Below are 17,334 nucleotides of genomic sequence, written 5' to 3'. Positions count from 1 at the left end.
CTTGTAAAGGTGGCTATTGGCAGGTGCTGATGTAGGAGAGGGAAGGAAAGCCTTGTGTGGAGAGTTGTTTGTTAAAATTTACGGGCTGATACATCATCAGAGCTGGGGCTTGGGGGGTAAAAGGGCTGGAGGGTGTGAGCTGTTACCCTTGTCCCTGGGAGATGCACACACAGGTGCATCAGCATTGCTGCCCTTGGATTTTGTGCTTGTTATGATTTTTTTTTTTTTTTTAATGCATCTGAAAGTTTCCTTTAAGCCAAGCTTCTGAAACTGTGTGATCTCCTCAGGCTTTCACCTTTTCTGGAAAAGTGAGCTTTAGCTGCTTTCCACAAGGAGGAAAACAGGAGATGTCACAGCTTAATGTTCCAAGAGGGAATAGGAAACACAACCCAAGGAAGAGCCCCCATTTTCACAACCCAGTCCCATGTGTCTGACTCCCTAGGACAGGCAGCACAGCCTGTGTGGGGGCTGCCTGGGCGTGTTTTCCTTCATGCAAGGTGTTTATGGGATGGGGAAGGGGCTGGATGTGGCACCAGCAGGGCTGAGCTTTTCGTTGGCAGAAGCATCAGCCACCAGGAGGATGCAAACAGCCTCCAGTGCCACCATGCCACGTTGCTGTTCACTCCATCAGACATTGGGGGTGACCCATCTCCTCCTTGGAAGAGCTAGGGTGCAATTTTGGCCCTCAGAGTAACTCCCCATGATTGGGTCAATGGCATAGAAGGTTAAGGAGCTTCTTGCTGCCTGTGCCCAAAGGTGTTTTCTTTGGGTTTGATGTGTCATTGAAACGATCAAACAGGTGGAAAACTCTGTGCTGGTGCTGTTCCATGGAGTGATTGATATGATGATCCCAATGACACTTAATTGTGGTTATCCTATTAATAACAGCCTCCTTCTGAAGCACACACCTGCCTCTTCATAGGAAACATTGCTAATATAACTTAAAACACCAATTACGTGCGATGGAAAAGCAGCAATTAAATCCACTAAGCCTTGCCTAAATAATTATTTAATTTCCCTCTAATGTTTTTAATGTTATAAAGGCTATTTCTTAAAACAAAAGCAATTCTTGTGATCTCCTATTTCACCTGAGGGAACACCTCCAGATTGGGCACTGATGGGAAGCACTGTTGGGTTTGCAGGGATCTCTGGAGAGAGGGATGTATGGCTGGGGCAGGAGAGCTCTGCTTGGTCGTTATAAGCTTTTTCCAAAAACTTCATGGATGTGGCACTTGGGGACATGATTTAATGGTGAGCTTGGCAATGCTGGGGGAACAGTTGGACTTGGTGGTCTTAGAGGGCTCTTCCAACCCTAATGATTCCATGATTCTGTGGGCAATGGGGTGGTAAAGCTCAGTGCCTGTTTCACCAGGTGTTTGTGGTTGGCAAAGGAGTAATTTGAAGCATCTGATCAAACCCAAACAATCTGGTTTTGCCCATGTGAGTTTGTGGCTGTGTAGAAAGTCTTCTCTCCAGGCAGGAGAAAGAAGGGGTCTTCCTTCCAGAGAGAGGGAGCAAAAGAGCTGGAAAGAAGAAAACAGTGAGCCCAACCTGTGATGGCAAATTGGGAGTAAGAAGCCTGGGTAAAATCTAGGTAAGTTTTAATTCCTGCCCATTTGGGCTGTTCAGCAGTGATGGAGGAGCTGGTCTACGTGTGCCTGAGGCAGAGTGTCTTTCTGCCACCGTGGAACGGTTGCGTTGGAAGGGACCTTAGTGATGATGTAGGGCTGGGGGTCGTGAGCCCCCCTGGAAGGGGCCTGCCACCTTTTGGGGGGCAGAGCCCTCCGTGCCACACTCCGGCGCCTCACTCTCCTCTTGCCCCAGGGCCGGGGGGTGCGTGGGACGGGACGGGGCTGTGGCCGCGCTTCCTCCGATTGTTCTTATCGCCGGCAGCGGGGCGGGCGGAGAGCGGCACGCCGGGGACACGCAGGGACAGCAGGGGACACTGACCCCCGTGGGCTGCGGTGCACGGGGGCCGCATCGCCCCCCCAAAAAGCACCTTCCATCCCCAAAGCCCCGCTCGGGGCATCGCCCCGCTGTTGTCCCGCGTTCGGGGCGGGCGGTGCCGCGCAGGCGGCGGGCGGGGGGGCCAGGCCGGACCCGGGCGGCTCCGCGGGCTCCGAGCGCTCTGGGCCGGGAGCAGCGCTCCCGAGCTCCCGTTTCTGGCCGTCGGGGCTGTGTCTGCGGGCGCGGCGAGCGGCGCCGGGCGGGCCGGGCCGGGGCTGCGGGGGATGCGGAGCGGCGGCGGCGGAGCAGCGCGGCCCGAGCCGGGCCCCCGCGGGCGCCCCCCGCGCCCCGCTGCCCGCGGGCGGCCGCCGGCCCCGCGGGCGGCCCGATCCCGCTCCGGGGGGGCCCCCTGAGCTGCGGGGGGCCCGGGCCGGGCCCGGGGCCGGCGGGGAGCGCGGCGGGAGCAGGTCTGGGGGCGGCCGGGCACCCCCTCCGCCGGCTGGTGTCGTTTGCTGACTTCACTTTCTCTTGGAGCATCTCGCACCTTTAGCCGCGTTTTAAAACTTCTTTTTTGTTGTTATTGTTTTTTGTTATTGGGTTTTTGTGGGTTTAATTTTTTGTATTTTTAATTTTTTTTTATAGTTTTATTTTTCGGGGGTGTTTTTAATTTTTGTGTATTTTTGAAAATTTTTTTTGCAGTTTTATTTTTTCGAATTTAAAATTTTTTTTTATTTTTTTTTAAACATTTCAACTTCCCGACGCTAGCGCAAGAGTTGCCCTGATTTGCCGGGATCGCGTGAGCGTGCGGCGCCGAGGCCATGCGGTGAGGTAAGAGCGGGAACTAGGATTAGGACTGGGATGGGGATCCCCGACCCCCGCCCCAGTGTCGGGGACTCGCAGGGTGAAGGGTCGCATTACTCCTCGTTGTGTTCTGATCCCATAAATACGTGTCGCCCCCTCGCAGGTACCTGCGGGACAGACCCTCCTGCGCCCCGCAATGATCGCAAAGCCGCGGAGTTCAGATTGGTTTCGCAAAACCCCCTTTATATAACATCATGTGGGAATCTTTTTTCTTTGTTATGTTTTTTTTTGGCTTCGTTTGAGATGCTGAGGAAGCACCGGCGCGAAGCCGAACCGGGCAGATCCTGCCGCGGGCCCGGGTCTGGGTTTATTTTCCCCTGTGTGTTAGAATCCAGCGGTTTGAGACCGGTTTACCCCCATGTGAACTCCGAAGAACTGGGTCATTGCTCACCCGGGCTGATTCAGGGCGTGTTTGAGTCCAGGAGAACATTTCTGTGGGCTGTGGTGGGAGTTTTTTTGGTTGGGAGGGTTCGCTGCTTGCAGGTTTTAGTGGTCTCGGGGAATCGACGGGGCAACCTCGGTGAGAAAGTCTTACTCAGGTGTTTAAAGAGCCTCGCTGGAGAGTTCCCGTTCCCATCTCCACCTCTGTGGTTTTGTTTTACACCTGAACGTTTATGAGATGAGATGTTTCAAAATACAGGGATTAATGGCTGATATCACCTCCTTGCTCCTCCCTTGTATTTTGTTATAAAACAAGGCACGACTCCTTCCCCCAAGTGAGGAGGGATCACGGCAAAACCGGCACCAGCTCCGTGTTCCAGTGGCACCAGGCTGCGGTGCCAGACTTCGATCACACCTCACACGGGGCCGTGTGGGAGTAGGTTATTAAACCCTCGGTGGATCCAAACTGTACTGTAACCGTTTAAATCAAATATTTATGGAATGCTGCTCACTCCCTCCACGGCATCGTCACTCACTGGCTCGGGGAAAGTAAAAGTGCACAATTCCCGTTTGTTGCAGTCAGTTGACAGTCCCGGGGCAGGTGGATGCTTTGCTGGAGCCCCTGTGCAGAGGGTTTGGGGGTCCTACTCGCGTGCCGAGGGTGCCCGGCGCTGGCAGGACGGCTCATGCCAGTGGCATTCAGTCCCTGATTGAGCAAGTTACCAGACAGGCACGGGGAGTGCCGCGTTTCTGCTCTGCCAGCTGGTTTTCCTGGAATGAATTAATACGGTTTCTGTGTGTTGCTGTAAGGAGAGTTGAGCGAGTGGTCGTGGCGGGCTGGAGAGGGGCATATTGACTGCCCGGCATCCGTGGTACCCAGGGAGAGTATGGACTGAGAGCCACTCGGAGCAAAGTCTCTGTCCTCTGTGTCACCAGTGGCTGACGTGTCCCCACTGCAGTAGGGACGGGACGCTGAGTGGCCTCGGGGTGGGCGCTGTCGTTCAGAGAGGTTGGCAGGGACCTCGCTGCTGTTCTCCTCCTGCCCCGGGGGACATGTCCCAGAGCTTGGCTGGCTACTGGTGGGCTCTCGGGTGGTGGCTATCAGGCCAAGTGGGACATGAGCCTGGTGGTCCAGGCTGCTCAAGGGAGGAGAAACAGGCAGGTGCCTCACACTTGTGTGCAAGCCAGGGGAGGGAAAATGCATCCTCTCCTTGGGCAGCCTCCTGATGAGTTAAGCTGGAAGTGCTGCGGAAAGCTCTGCTTTGGGAAGATGAGTCTGAAAATTGCAGTTCCTGATCCTATGTACTACAAGTCCCTGGTGCAACAGGTTGATTTTCTGGTCCTTTTGTTCACTTTTGGTTTATCCCATACCTGTTGCAAACGTTATTTCTCTCCACCCTGGCTTCCCGAGCACCGGAGTCTCCTGCATGCTGTTACTGCGCGTTTTTCTGAGCACTGATTCCTTGCAGCCATCCTGCTCAGTGGATTTTTATTCTTTCCAGCTTGCAGGCTCCTGTGAAACTTCCAGGTGAAGCATGAGAATGAGTTTCCTTTTCAACTTACCTTATTAAGACCTCTCAGAAATTGTATTGGGAATCCCAAGGGCATGAGGTCAGGAGCTGAAAACTCCCCAGCTAATAACTGCAACCTGGTGACACCTGCAGCAGTTATTTCTGTCTGTGTTCACCCAGCTTTGTTTATGTCTTGTGATCCCAAGCACTTCCCCAATTTTTGCACTAATATAAGCTGATTTAATAAAATTACTCTGCCTGAAGATGGGCGGGTGCTGCTTCCACCCTGGGCTCCTCCAATGGGACGGGTTCCTGCTGGCACCACAAGCCAGGGATGTGACCACATGTGGCCTCCTGCCAACCGTATTGCAGGGCATAAGCATCACCAACTTTGATTTTTGTGGGGCGTTCTTTATTAAAGGTTTGTTGTATTTGGCTTTCTTGCACCCAACACGCAATAGCTGTGGAAAGGAGGTAGTTTTTCTGTTGGTGCTAACATCAGGACACAGTATGAATTTTCCGTTAAATTACAGATTTATTGGAGTTTTCTTCATCTGCACACCCAAAAACCTGCGTTAGAATTTGCCAGAAGGGGGCATTTTGGAAACATCATAAAGGATTTTGTAATGGGGAGTTGGGCAGGGAGAGCTCTGCTGGATAACTAGGCAGCGATGCATGTCTGGGAACCACAGACTTGTGGGGAAGAGTTCCCTCATATAACAAAATTATTGTGCACCTGAACACTAACAAATGAATTTTGGGGTGTTGTGTGTGGAGGGCTGAGTACAGGAAGCCCAGTTCCCTGTCCCACTGCAGCCTGCTGGGCACCAAGTAGTTGTTAAAATAAGAAACTATGGAGTAGCCTTGGATTTGTTTTTGGTTTTGTTTTTTTTTTTTTTTTTCCCCCAAGGAAGCCACTTTAAAATGTATTTTCCTGCTGTCTCCCAGTGAATGTTTTTTGCTGTTGGTTGACTCTGAGAGTTCTGGTGTTCTTGCATGTGGTTTCTCCACTCTTCCTCTCTGGAAAGAGGTTCTGGAGCCCACAGCTCTGCGTCTCCCTCTGTTGGAATGTGTTGCCAAGCTGCCTGTTGCTTGTCCTGACCCAAGCCTGGCTCACGTGGCCAGTAAAGCCCAGTCCTCCACTGTGCAACACCAGGGAGCTGTGCTGGGGCTCTGGGAGTTGGTGTTCTTGTGTGGAGTGTGTGTTGGACTTGGTGTCCCAGTCAGTGTGTGCTTTCTGGCCTTGCCATATCTGTCCTCATCTCTCCTTCCCCATTTTAAGGAGGCCTTCCTTAATCCTGGGAATGAGGCTTTGCTTTCTTTATCCTTAAACATTGACCTGCTGCAGGTGACTGTTTGAAGAGGCTGGTGGGGACAGTCCTGTACTTTGGGGTGCTCTGCCGCAACTTTGGCTGTGGGAGCTGCTGCGTGGATGGGACACCTCATCCTCTCTACATCCTCAGGGAGAGCAAGGCAGAGACAAGTTAGGTGAGCTGATGGAAGGAATGGTGTGAAAACCTTGTTTCTGCTTTACTATTTCCTCTTTGACAAGCCAGCTGCTGGGTTACAGTTTTTCCTGGGAAATTGACCTTTTTGGCATGTATTGGGGTATCTCTGGGGTGCTGTGTCTCTGCACAGCCTGTACTGACGTGCTTTGCAGGAGTTTGTGCTTTATATGTGCTAAATCCAGTAGTAGGGGACTTAATTTAGCTAGTTCTGTTTGTTCCAGGAGGTCTCATTGAGGTCCTGGAGCATCCCAAACCCTTCATGATTGCTGCTAAGCCAGGCTCAAGTGCAAGTCATCTGTTTAGTGAGCTTTTTCCTTTTGAAATAAGTACTGGACTTTCTGCACATCCGTGGCAATAGTCTTCCTGGGCTGATGGGGAAGGTGTGCAGAAATAAAAGAAACACCTTCCCCCCACCCCTCCCTTCTTCCTGGGCTCAACTTCACTCTCAGTTTTCTCCATCTTCTCCCCCTCAGTGGCTCAGGGTGATGGAGAACAGTGGCTACGGTCAGCTCATCACACTTTGTCTCTGCCCCTCTTCTCAGTGGGAGGACTCCTCACACTCCTCCCCTGCTCCAACATGGGATCATCCACAGGCTGCAGGTGGATATCTGCTCTACTTTAGGACCAGAAAAACTCACAGAAACACTTTCTGTCCCTGTTTGAAAAAGATTATAGGTAAATGAATGCACCAACATTTGACAAGTGTCCTCAGCAGAGCTGGAGAGATGGGAATGATGTGATGTTAGAAGGATGCTGAGTGTGTGAGGGTGGCCTCGTGTGCACACTGAGCATTGCATCCTCTGCAGCTTCCAGGGTTCAGGGATCCCCGGCCCAGGGAGGGAGGGGATGGCACAGAGCCCAGGTGTGTGATGTTGGCAGCTTCCAGCCTGGAGCTCTTGTGTCCTGCTGTTGGCTGGCAAGAGAAAACACTCCTGAGCTTGGAGCTGGCGGTGTCTGTGTTGAGCGCTGGTTCAGTCCTTTCCCATTTCATTAATAATTCTCCCCATCTCTCCTCAAATCCTCCAGACCAGCAGAGCTGTGGAAAACTCAATTCCTGTTTTGCTGTAGGAGTTTGCCATTGGCTTTTCTCCGTGTTTGGGGTAGCAGGCTGTGTTGATCCGTCATTCTTGGTAGAAGCTCCAACAGGTCAACACTGGAGCACTTTGAATTCAATTGGTACCTCTGGTGTCTAATGCCATGGGTTGCTCTGTCCTTGCTGGACCCGTCCCATCTCACCGTGAGATGCCCAACTCCTGCACCAGGAGAGAGTGATGATCAGGTTCACCCCAGCTGAGCTGAGATCAGAGCCTCCCGAATCACAACCGCTGTCACAAGCCCTGCAGGACAATGAGACATCCATGGGAGAAAGCCATGTCCAGATGTTGCAAAAGGCTGATGTGAGAATGAATTATCCATAGCCATTCCCGGGCTGTTCTGAGCCACTGGTGTGGTTTTCCCTGCTTCCCAGCCTGGGCTGGGTTGTGGTGCTTTGCTTGCTACCCAAGCAGGGTCCCCAGGATGCTAGAGGAGCTGCCCTGGTGCTCTGTTCCCGTGGCAGTGCTTTCCCATGGTGTTTTTCCCGGGAGCTGGCGCATGCCGCTGCACAGGAAGTTCTGGTTGCACCATTATTGTGGAGTCTATTGTTTGGAGCAAGGGCAGGACTTGGTCTTGCTCACATCCTAAAATGTCTTGCTGTGTTAAAAGGATGTTGTGGAGTATCCAGGGTGAAACTCAGGGCTGACGTTGTGCACAGCTCATGCTTAGCCCAAATCCCTGTGTTTCTGCTCAAACTCACCCCTTGGGTTTTTCACGGGAAACCTCAGGGTTAAGGAAAACTTAGAGTGATGCCGAAGTCAGGGCATGGCCCTCACTGCAGTTCGCAGCTTCTTGTTGCTTAGCCTGCTCTGACTGGTGAGTGGTGTGTTGCGGACACGTTGAGTGATGCAAAGTCAGGGTGTGTGGGGGATGCAGAACCCACCAAACCCTGCCTTTGGGATGCCAGAACACGTGGCCTGGATGGCACAGGTGCGGGTGGGCAGGCAGAGCATGTGGCAGGCTCTGTTTTCACTCGCCGCAGCCTCCTGGTGTGACCAAGGCCGCCTGTTAACCTGTCCATGCCTCAGTGTCTTATCTGAGAGAGCTGCTCGACCTGTGTTTGCTTCCACCTTGTTTTTTTCCCTTAACTAATCTTTGTGGCTTAGATGGTTGGCAGCGATAGCTGCGTTTCCCAGGCTGTGCTCTCCAGGTTGCCAAAGCTGCTCCTCACTCGTGTGAAGCCACAGCTCCTCTCACACAGAGCAGTGTGTGATGTTTGGCTACAGCTTGGCAATCATCAGGAGAATCTGAAAGCTTTGCTGTCCAAATTGTGCCCCCCGCCCCGGCTGCTCACACCTTGAGTTGCCCAGGCTCTCACTGGGTTTTTTGTTCACCTTTGGCTGCCATCCCAAAAGAGGGGAAGCACCAAACTGGGGCAGCTGTAAAGATCAAAGCCACACGTGTGACATTCCTCCACCTCTGCACACCGTGGCGGAATTAAGCTTTGAATTTCCCATGACTTTTTCTTGAGCTTTTGCTGCCCCAGTAGAGCCCTGGGGAGGCTGCACAGGCAGCCAGTCCCCACACGCAGAGCTGCCAGCAGCCTGTTCTGCACTGGGAGGGAATCTGCTGCTAGAGGCTTGTCCCTATCCAGGTGAGGAGGTGTGAGCCCCTCGGATCCAGCACCGGCTGGTGAGGGTGTCAGCAGGAGCTGCCTGGCAGCTCCTTTGCTGCTGCACCAGCCGGTGGGATCCTCACTTGAACAGGCTGCAGTGTGAGGGCTCTGCTGTGTTTGTGGGACAGGGTGGCGGAGTAGCTGTGTGCTGGCATGAGAATGGGCACTGGGCAGGCTCTCTGAGGCGCCTGTGCCGCCACGTGCCTGGCAGAGGGACGGGGAGCCTGGCAGCAGCCGGCCTGTGTCCCTCAGCTGAACAAGCTACCCTGGCAGCAGGTGCAGTTCATCTGCTCTCGCTGTGCCCCTCACACCACGCTGGCACCGGGCAGTGGCTGATGCCACCCCGCTGGAACTGGGCTGGCACTGTCTGCCTGGGGCCTCCTGCACACTCGGAGGCTTGTGTGAGAGAGCCATTAATCAGTTTAAAGCTGCCCTGTTTCAGTCCTGGGTACAAAAGATGCCTATTGTGTGTCCAACAATGGCAGTGTCTGCCCTGAGCTGAGGGACATGTGGCTGCAGTGAAGTGAGGTCACATGGCTCTGGAGCTGCCAGACTGAAGCTTCAGCCGGGCAGTTGGGCTTCCCCACAGCACCACCCAGCCTCCTTCACCCACGCTGGAGCACAGGGTGCTTTTGGATGGGTGGTGGCACCAGGGTCCTGCCTGAGCTCAGGCAGCACAGCAGAGAGGGAGGAGGAGGAGGAGGCGGCCATCCACCAGGTTTTTGAGCAGCTCAAGGAGTTGGGTTTGCAGTGAAAGGGCCAGCTCTGGGTCAGCCCCAGAGCCGTTACCAACTTCCCATCCCTCCCTGGAGCCACAGGGAGTTGGACAACATTCCTGGGTGCAGAACACATCCTGAGCTTGGTTTCCACACTGTATACTGGAACTCGGAAAAGACTGACAGCAGTGAGAGCAGGCGAGCAGCACACCCTGTGTCTCTTGGTGGCCCAAGCTGACGCCTGGATCACCTGCTTATGGATAACAGGGAAAACTGGGAGAAACAGCAGGGCTCAGGGCGGTGGTGTCAGCATTTCCACATGGTGTGGACGTGGCTGAACGTGGTCCCATGGTGTGGGTGATGCTGGCAGGCTGGGCATGGCTGGGGTGAGTGCATGGGAGCTCACCTGAGCCTGGGGCATGCCCTCCACACCCACAGGGGGTAATGTCTCTATGTGCTTTCCAGTGAGGTTTTGCACCCCAGTGGCTGGTGAGTTTACTTTGTGTGGTGTAAGTCCTGCCAAAACAATTCCTTCCTGTTATTGCTCTTCGAGTTTTAGCGAAGCGATAAGAACTTTCTGCAGGGAGCTGGTTTCTCCCAAGGGCTCCTCCTGCTCCGAGCTGGGAGCTTTGAGCAGGGGTTCCCAGGGTGACTTTGCTAAATTTCAAAGTTAGATTTAGGTAAATGATGTAAGGAACGTCTGAGTATAGTCTGTGTAGAGGCTCTCCACAGCCAAATGGATCTGGTTTGTTTTGAGTGATATTTCCCATGAATTATCTCATTATTTGCCCAGGAAGGAAGTTATGGATGGCAAAGACCTTGGTCTTGCAGACAAGGCTTGTGTTAAAATACATCAAAATGAGAGATGAGACAACCTGGGGCTTTGCTGGATCAGGACTGGAGTTGGGAGAACATCCCAAGTCTCAGCTCTAGTGGGTTCAGCTGATGGTTCATGTTGTCACACCATTTTGTTTCCACTCCTGCAAAGGCAGATTTTGACCAGACCTAAAATATTCTAATGGGAGTGAAGGTGGATTTTAAACCCCCTTCTGCTTGATTTTTGATTCCTTTTGAGTGAACGAACTGAATCTAAAGCAGAGCCACCAGAAACACAGAAACCAAAGAATGGTTTGGGTTGGAAGGGCCCTTAAGGAACATTTTGTTCCAACCCTGTGCCATGGGCAGGGGCACCTTCCACCAGAAGGTTTGCTGGGTTCCAGGCGGTGCTGGAGTGGCTGCAATTCCTTATGATAAAGGAACCATTCCAGGTTTCCCGGTGGCAAACCTAGCACCAGAGCTGGGAGAGCTCTGGCTGCTGCTGAGCAGTCTGATGGAATTGAATAGGCTGCCCTCCTGTTCCTGAGAGGGGGTTGCTGAGAGCAAGGAAAACCAGGAAAAAGGGCAGTTAGTCACCAGGGTGAGTGCTGCCCCTTGGACAGGGCAGGGCATCACCTCACCTACGGAGAGGGAGGTGGGGAGGGCAGGAGAAACGGAGGCCTCAGAAGCCTGATGCAAACATCTGAGCATTACTTTCAAAGGGAGCTCAGTTTCTCAGCTGGACTGTCCAGGGGACCTGCTGCCAGGTCTGATGTTGGGAACTGCATAAATAAGTTGCTGCTTGCAAACAGGGATCCTGCAGGAGGGACCTGCTGCAGGAAGAGCCAAGGCTTTGCTTCTCACCTTTCAGTGGTTGATATTTTCTCACTCTGTAAATACTCCAAGGGCAGGCACTGCCTCTGTGGCCTTTCTCTGGCCTGTAATTGGTCCCTGTGACTTCTTGACATAAATAAGTTAAAGCCAAGCATTTAAATAAACTTTTAAGAAGATAATGAGTTGCATTAGGTAGAGGTATTTGTTTAAAAGGGAACTAAATAAATGCATTTAAGGGCAAAAGCCAGCCTGTATATGACAGAGCTAGAAGCAGTTTTCTCCGGGATGCAGATTATTCTACAATTGCTCATTAATGAAGTTCTTGCGTCCCTCCTCTGAAGCGTTTGCCCTTGCCCAGAGCACAGGAGGAAGCAGTGGGTTGTATGGAAGCCCTGGGTGATCCAGGCTGGTATGTTTGTACTCCTTAATGCTCCTCTGTGGTCAGTGGGTTTTGTACCCATAAAGGATGAGGGCAATGCCACAAAAATGGTCTATAGGAAGTACAGGAAGTCTATCCCTATGATTTCAGACTTGAACTTTCTGAGTAATAATTACTCTATAATCTTTCTAGGCACCTTTCTTTGATTCCTGGAAAATTTAACTTTTATTTACAGCTGCAGCATAGATGTTTTTAACAAGACAGAGATGAAAACAGGAAAAAGAAGTTTTTTGGGCAGAGCTTTACTGCAGGATGCTGCAGGACAACTCCGTGGATCTGTGCAGTGCTGTGGCCAGGGGACAAAGACTGACTGCTGGATGCTCCTTGGGGCACTGTTCAGGAGACCAAAAGCATTGTCTGTCTTCCCTCAAACACACAAAAGGAGGTGCAACTTCTGCTGGAAGCAGGAAGGAGCTGTGGGTTTAGGTGGTGTTGGAGGAAGCCCTCTGTGCTGCACTTCCCTGATTCTTTATATCCCCTCTGCTGCATGAGGGTAACAACACACTGCAAGAATGAATATTGAGACCCCTAATTGCAGTTTAGTTTAGGCACCTAAATATGTGTTTGAGCAGGTCAGTGGGAAATCTGATTTTGATGCTTAAAGGCACGGCTTTCCTCCCTGGCAGTGGGAGAGGAGTTGAGGGAGCTGGGTTAGGGGTGTCTTTGGGATGGATGGATTGTGAGCATTTCCTGAGTGTGCAGGAGGGTTTCTAGAGAAGCTACAATCTGGGACAAGATCTTCTGCAAAGAGTCCAGCGAAGTACCCTTTGGAGCCCTGTGTTAATCTGCTCTTTTGCTGCTGGTAGTAAGCTGGGGTTCGGCCTCGTGCAGCTTAAATTGTGATTTCTAGCTACTGGGGTATGGGAAGATCATGTTTTGAGCTGGTTAAATAACAGCTGGATTTGAACTGGCGGCTGTGGAGCTGCGTTGCTGTAGAGATGGGTGAGAACTTTGTGTTCATGGAATCAGAATGTCTTGAGTTGGAAGGGACCCACGAGCATCATCGAAGTCCTGCTCCTGGCTCTACACAGGCCAACCCCAAAAATGAGCATATAACCCAGCTCACAGATGAGATGCTTAATTATTTTATCTCTTCATTTGCTCCTTCTCTGCTCTTGCATCCATTCCTTGTTGAAGGAGCCAGAGGAGGTGCAGCTTGGGAGGGAAGTTCAGCATAGGCTTCTTTCAGGATTGGAAACAAACTGAACGTGGGCGAATGCCCTTGGTGTGAGGATCACAAAGATTGATTTTCTTTGGGTGCTTCTCTTGCTGCCTCATTCCTGCCTTCCCTGGGCCTGTTTTGTCATCCACTGAGAGCCGTGGGCAGAGCAGTCACTGTCTGATGTGTTTCTGTATCCACAGGCAGGATCGAAGCCCCTGTACCAGGGGTAGCTCTTTCCAACTCTTCCCAGTTGCCACCTCTTTCAGGGAGATTATTTTCGACATGCTGTGTCAGGTTTCTTGATTTTCTTGCTGCAGGTAGTTGTGAAATAGTGGCTGTTCTGCAAGTGCCATTGCTGGGATTGACACTTGTTTGCCTGCTGGAGGAGGGAGAATATTTAAAGACACACAAGAAAAGGAGTGATTAAAGTCCATGGAAGATCCCTCTGGTTCTGTGGGAATTGAGTTTTGCTCAAGTTTTCTTAAAAAACCTTTTTTTAAGCACGTCTCTTGTTTCCTCTGAAGGAAGAAGGGGTCACTTTTTCCACTGCTGACGTGAGTGGTGAATCACAGTGGTTGTGGGAAGGTGCTGTCACTGGGACCAGTAGCCTGTCAAAGTATTTGCTGTCTTCACCCTGATGTCTTCAGCCCTTGTGCCAAATGGTTGGGTATGAGCATGGCTCAGAGTGCACTTTTGATGCTTCTTGAGTGGGATGGACAGGAAGGCTTGACTCCTTAAAGATTTTTATTCCCATATAGCCTATGTAGGGGAGAGCCCAGTCATTTTACTACGGGAAGGAAACGTGTCAGCACGAAGCAAAGACACAGCATATGGCCGGTAAACCTTGGTGCTGAGTGCTGGCTCCAGCCAAATACAAGACACCACCGGGCTGGAGTAACATCCAGAGAGCTTTTGTGAAGGCTGGCAGTGCTTGGGAGCTCCCTGGGAGCTGGGGCTGGTCCTGCCCTGCCTGTGCAGGCAGGTCGAGCTGTGTGGGAGTTCCTGCAGCTCCTGCACCAGCTGAACAGGGTTTGAACCCAGTCCCTGAGCAAACACAAGCCACTGTGCCACAGCTCATTGTGGGCTGGTCCTGTGCCTCCATAGGATGCATGTCCTTGCAGAACATATATATTTATCTTTTCCAAGGCGTGCTGCTGGATTTGCAGCCCGGTGCCTGGCTGCTGTGGCGTTCCAGGGCTCTCCAGAACTAAGGGCAGGTATCACTGGTGCTCAGCATTTGCTGAACACTGTAACCTAGAAAGAATTCAGGTCTGTGTGATGGCAATCCAGCATGTTGTTTTTTTGGCACAATAGCAGTGTTTGGATATCCATGCAGTGCAATTTCCTGCAAAAACTAGATGTTGCTTGGATGTGTTCATGGACTGTTTGTGCTTTTAAAGCATAGGTGAAGATGCAGGTGTGCTGGGCTCATCCTTGGAGTTGCAGTGGGGATGCAGTGGGCACTTTCAGGGTGACTGGTCCTCTCCTATCCTGCTCATGGCTTTTTTTTAGTCCTTTGCCACTCATAGCAATAAATTCACTTACTGTTGAAAAGGATTCGTTGGAGAGACTATAGAATATACAGAATATAGAAGAGAGTGAAATAGAAAGATGCCTAGTACTTTGAAATATAATCCCCAGCACCTTGTAAAAAAAAAAAAAAAAGATTCAGGCTTTATTCCATAAATAATGATGAAGGGAACCTTTAGCTGCTCCTGCTCTGCTGAGTTTTTTAACCCTAAAAAAAGGGCTGGGTGGATCCTTGAGGAGGGCAGGGTGAGAAGGCAGAGGAGACACCTGTGTGTGCTCAGCCCCATCCCGGGGGCCGGGATGTGTGGCAGGAGGTGAGAAAGCGCCTCAACAGTGATGGTAATTGAACCCGATGCTGGTTCCCCGTGCTCGGAGCTGCCTCACCCAGTGCGCTGTTTCCCGGTGCTCGGAGCTGCCTCACCCAGTGCAGTGTGGCTGGCTGGAGTGGGGCCCTGGAGCGTGAGGAATGTGAGCTGACAGCCCCTTTTGCAGGGCAAAGCCAACGCTAGTGAGACCATGGAGCAATCCAGACAGGGATGTGCTCCCAGTGTCTGCCCAAACTCGGCTTGTTTGGTTTAGTGTCCGTGTTGGATCCTCACAGCGGGCTGGCCCTGGCAGACTGTGGGTTTGAAGCCTTGGGTTACGAGCTGTGCATGTGAGGAGTAGCTCTGCTCAAGCTGGACTGCACAAATACACGGTAACACCTACAACAGCCACCAAATCTGGGCTCTGAACATCACCCATGTGCCCCTAGTTCCTGCAGAGCATCACCGTGTGTCTCCCTGGGCTGACCGGGCACTCCTGGATGGGTTGTCACTGCTCTGGAGGCAGATAAGGATGGAGTTTGGTGTTGCTGTGGAGGAGGAAGGCAGGAGAAAGGTGTCTGCATGTCTGGGAGGCACCGTGTGACTTTTGAGACTTCTGTGCCAGCCTTGTGAGGGAGAAGTAAGGTGTCAGACTCCCAAAAGCTCTGTACCTCTCTGGGGTGAAAAGCCCCAGTGCAAGAGCTGCCAGGCGTGAGGCATCACCGTGCTTTTCTGGAAACATGAGGTTAGGTTTTTTATGTGCCTAAAGGCAATTTTTATTCGAGGCTGCCTGTCTTCCTGAGCTGGATATCCTGGACTGTAGCAATGGCTGAAGGCACAGTGGGTATCTTGGGCCTATTTGGAACATCCAACCTCCAAACACCTAGAAACCGAGGTGATTTTACTCAAAAGCAGTGCATAAGACTCCTAAAGGAATTGTTTGCTTGTGACACTTGTACACCTTCCACCTGGGGCTCTAAAGTGAGACTTGACAGCAATTTCAGAGCATGGCAAGAAGATACGTCACCTTGTATTTAGAAGGCTTTGCTTGATGAGTTGGGTTTTCCATAATGTGGTGCTTGGGGAGGTGAGCCCCAACTGTCCAGTCCTGTGCTCGTATGGTTGTGTCAAAGGGCACGGGGAAAAGGAGTACGGGGAAATCCCACCTGTGTATCTGCCTAAAAGAATGGGTTACTTGGTCTGGAGGTAAAAATAGGGCTTGGAAGGAGGCAGTTAAGTACATGTGAGATGCTCTTTGACATCACCAGGGCCATGTAAGGGAGTGGCTGAGTAACATGCTGAAAAAATTCTTTGAAATGCTTGAGCAGAACGGGTTGCTGCATGTGCTCCCAGTCTTTGTGAATTTGGGGCCAGCGCTGGCACCCAGCTCTTTGTTTCTAATCCTGATCTGAATGTGTTGAACATACATTAACACAGAATCACAGATTGGGAGGTCTGTAACTATGGCAATATCCTACAAACGTGATCCTCTGCACCTCGTTTCAGTGTTGGCATCGGTGAGCTGCCTTGTAAAGATGGCACTTATTTTTTTCTAGTAGTAATTCCATGTCAAAGAGGAAATATAAATAAACTCTCCAAACAAAAGAAACAAGGAAAAAATAATTCTTTCAAACATTTGAGCAGGAACAATAGGGTAGGATATGCACTCTCTGGGGAGGGGTAATGGCTGAAACCGATAGGAGCACAGTACTGCCTTGCTCTGTAACTAGCACAGACCTTTGCTCAACTGAGGATTATTTATAGCAAATGTTATGGCAGAAGCATGTGTGACCTGTAGGCTCCTGGCGAGGGGAAGAGCTTTCCTGTACTGTCTCTGGGATACAATAGACAATTATTTAGACACTATCTTTGTCTCAAGATATAAACAATTAAGCGCTGGCTACTGATTTCTGCCCTGATGTTCAGCCCACGGGCAGCCATGCTTTCTTGCTTAAGGATTTATGGAGAAGGAAAGGATTTTTAAGACATATCACATCTATAATGTTCTTGAGGCATCTCCACTAAATTGACTAACTGGGAATGCAGAGTAAGTCACAAGCATCATGAAGCCGTTGCCTCCCAGCATCCTCCTGAAGGATGGCTTGGTGTTGAGCTGGCATTAGTGAGGTGTGTATGGGTGTAGACCCCTGAATCTGCCTGTTCTCTTGTGTTTAGCTCATCACTGTGGTATTAGAGTACCTACATATGCTACTGGATAGTAATTAAGTGTTCTTACGTATAATTAACTACTTTCAACTGATTCCTGAGCAGCTTAAATAATCTATGTGTAATGGCAGATATTTCTGTATTACAGTGACCACAGTTGGTGCCAAATAGCTGGGGAGGTTGGGGAAACAGCTGTTGTGCATCAAAACATCACCTTGTTCTGGCAGAGGATACTTTTTCAGGCTCCTTCATTTTGTTGGGAGTCCCTGGGTGTCGATATTGAACAGATCCTTTTGGACCTCTTTGATACTTACCTCAGTTTTATTTTCTGTAGAGCAGAAGAATTTAGAATTGCAAAGCAGGGGAAATGGAAGTGTGCAAGGGGTGATGCTGCCACGGTTCAGTGGGCAGAAGGTGTATCTGCAGTTCCTGGGTCAGCTCTGCAAGG

The 17,334-nt window shown here is 51.2% G+C and overlaps 1 protein-coding gene across 2 annotated transcripts in view; it reads left to right on the top strand.

Annotated features, from left to right (window-relative positions):
• The first annotated feature begins 2,622 nt into the window (after positions 1–2,622).
• The window catches only part of ARHGEF9 (Cdc42 guanine nucleotide exchange factor 9), a 207,600-nt gene continuing 192,888 nt past the window's right edge, over positions 2,623–17,334 (top strand). For both annotated transcript variants that reach the window (XM_017817034.1, XM_017817026.1), the window contains exon 1: positions 2,623–2,775. The gene's annotated coding sequence lies outside the window, so the exon portion shown is untranslated. The remainder of the gene's footprint in view (positions 2,776–17,334) is intronic.

The sequence above is a fragment of the Lepidothrix coronata genome, unplaced genomic scaffold (assembly GCF_001604755.1).
Source record: "Lepidothrix coronata isolate B3197 unplaced genomic scaffold, Lepidothrix_coronata-1.0 Scaffold2, whole genome shotgun sequence".
NCBI lineage: Eukaryota > Metazoa > Chordata > Aves > Passeriformes > Pipridae > Lepidothrix > Lepidothrix coronata.
This window is presented reverse-complemented; position numbering and strand designations above follow the sequence as displayed.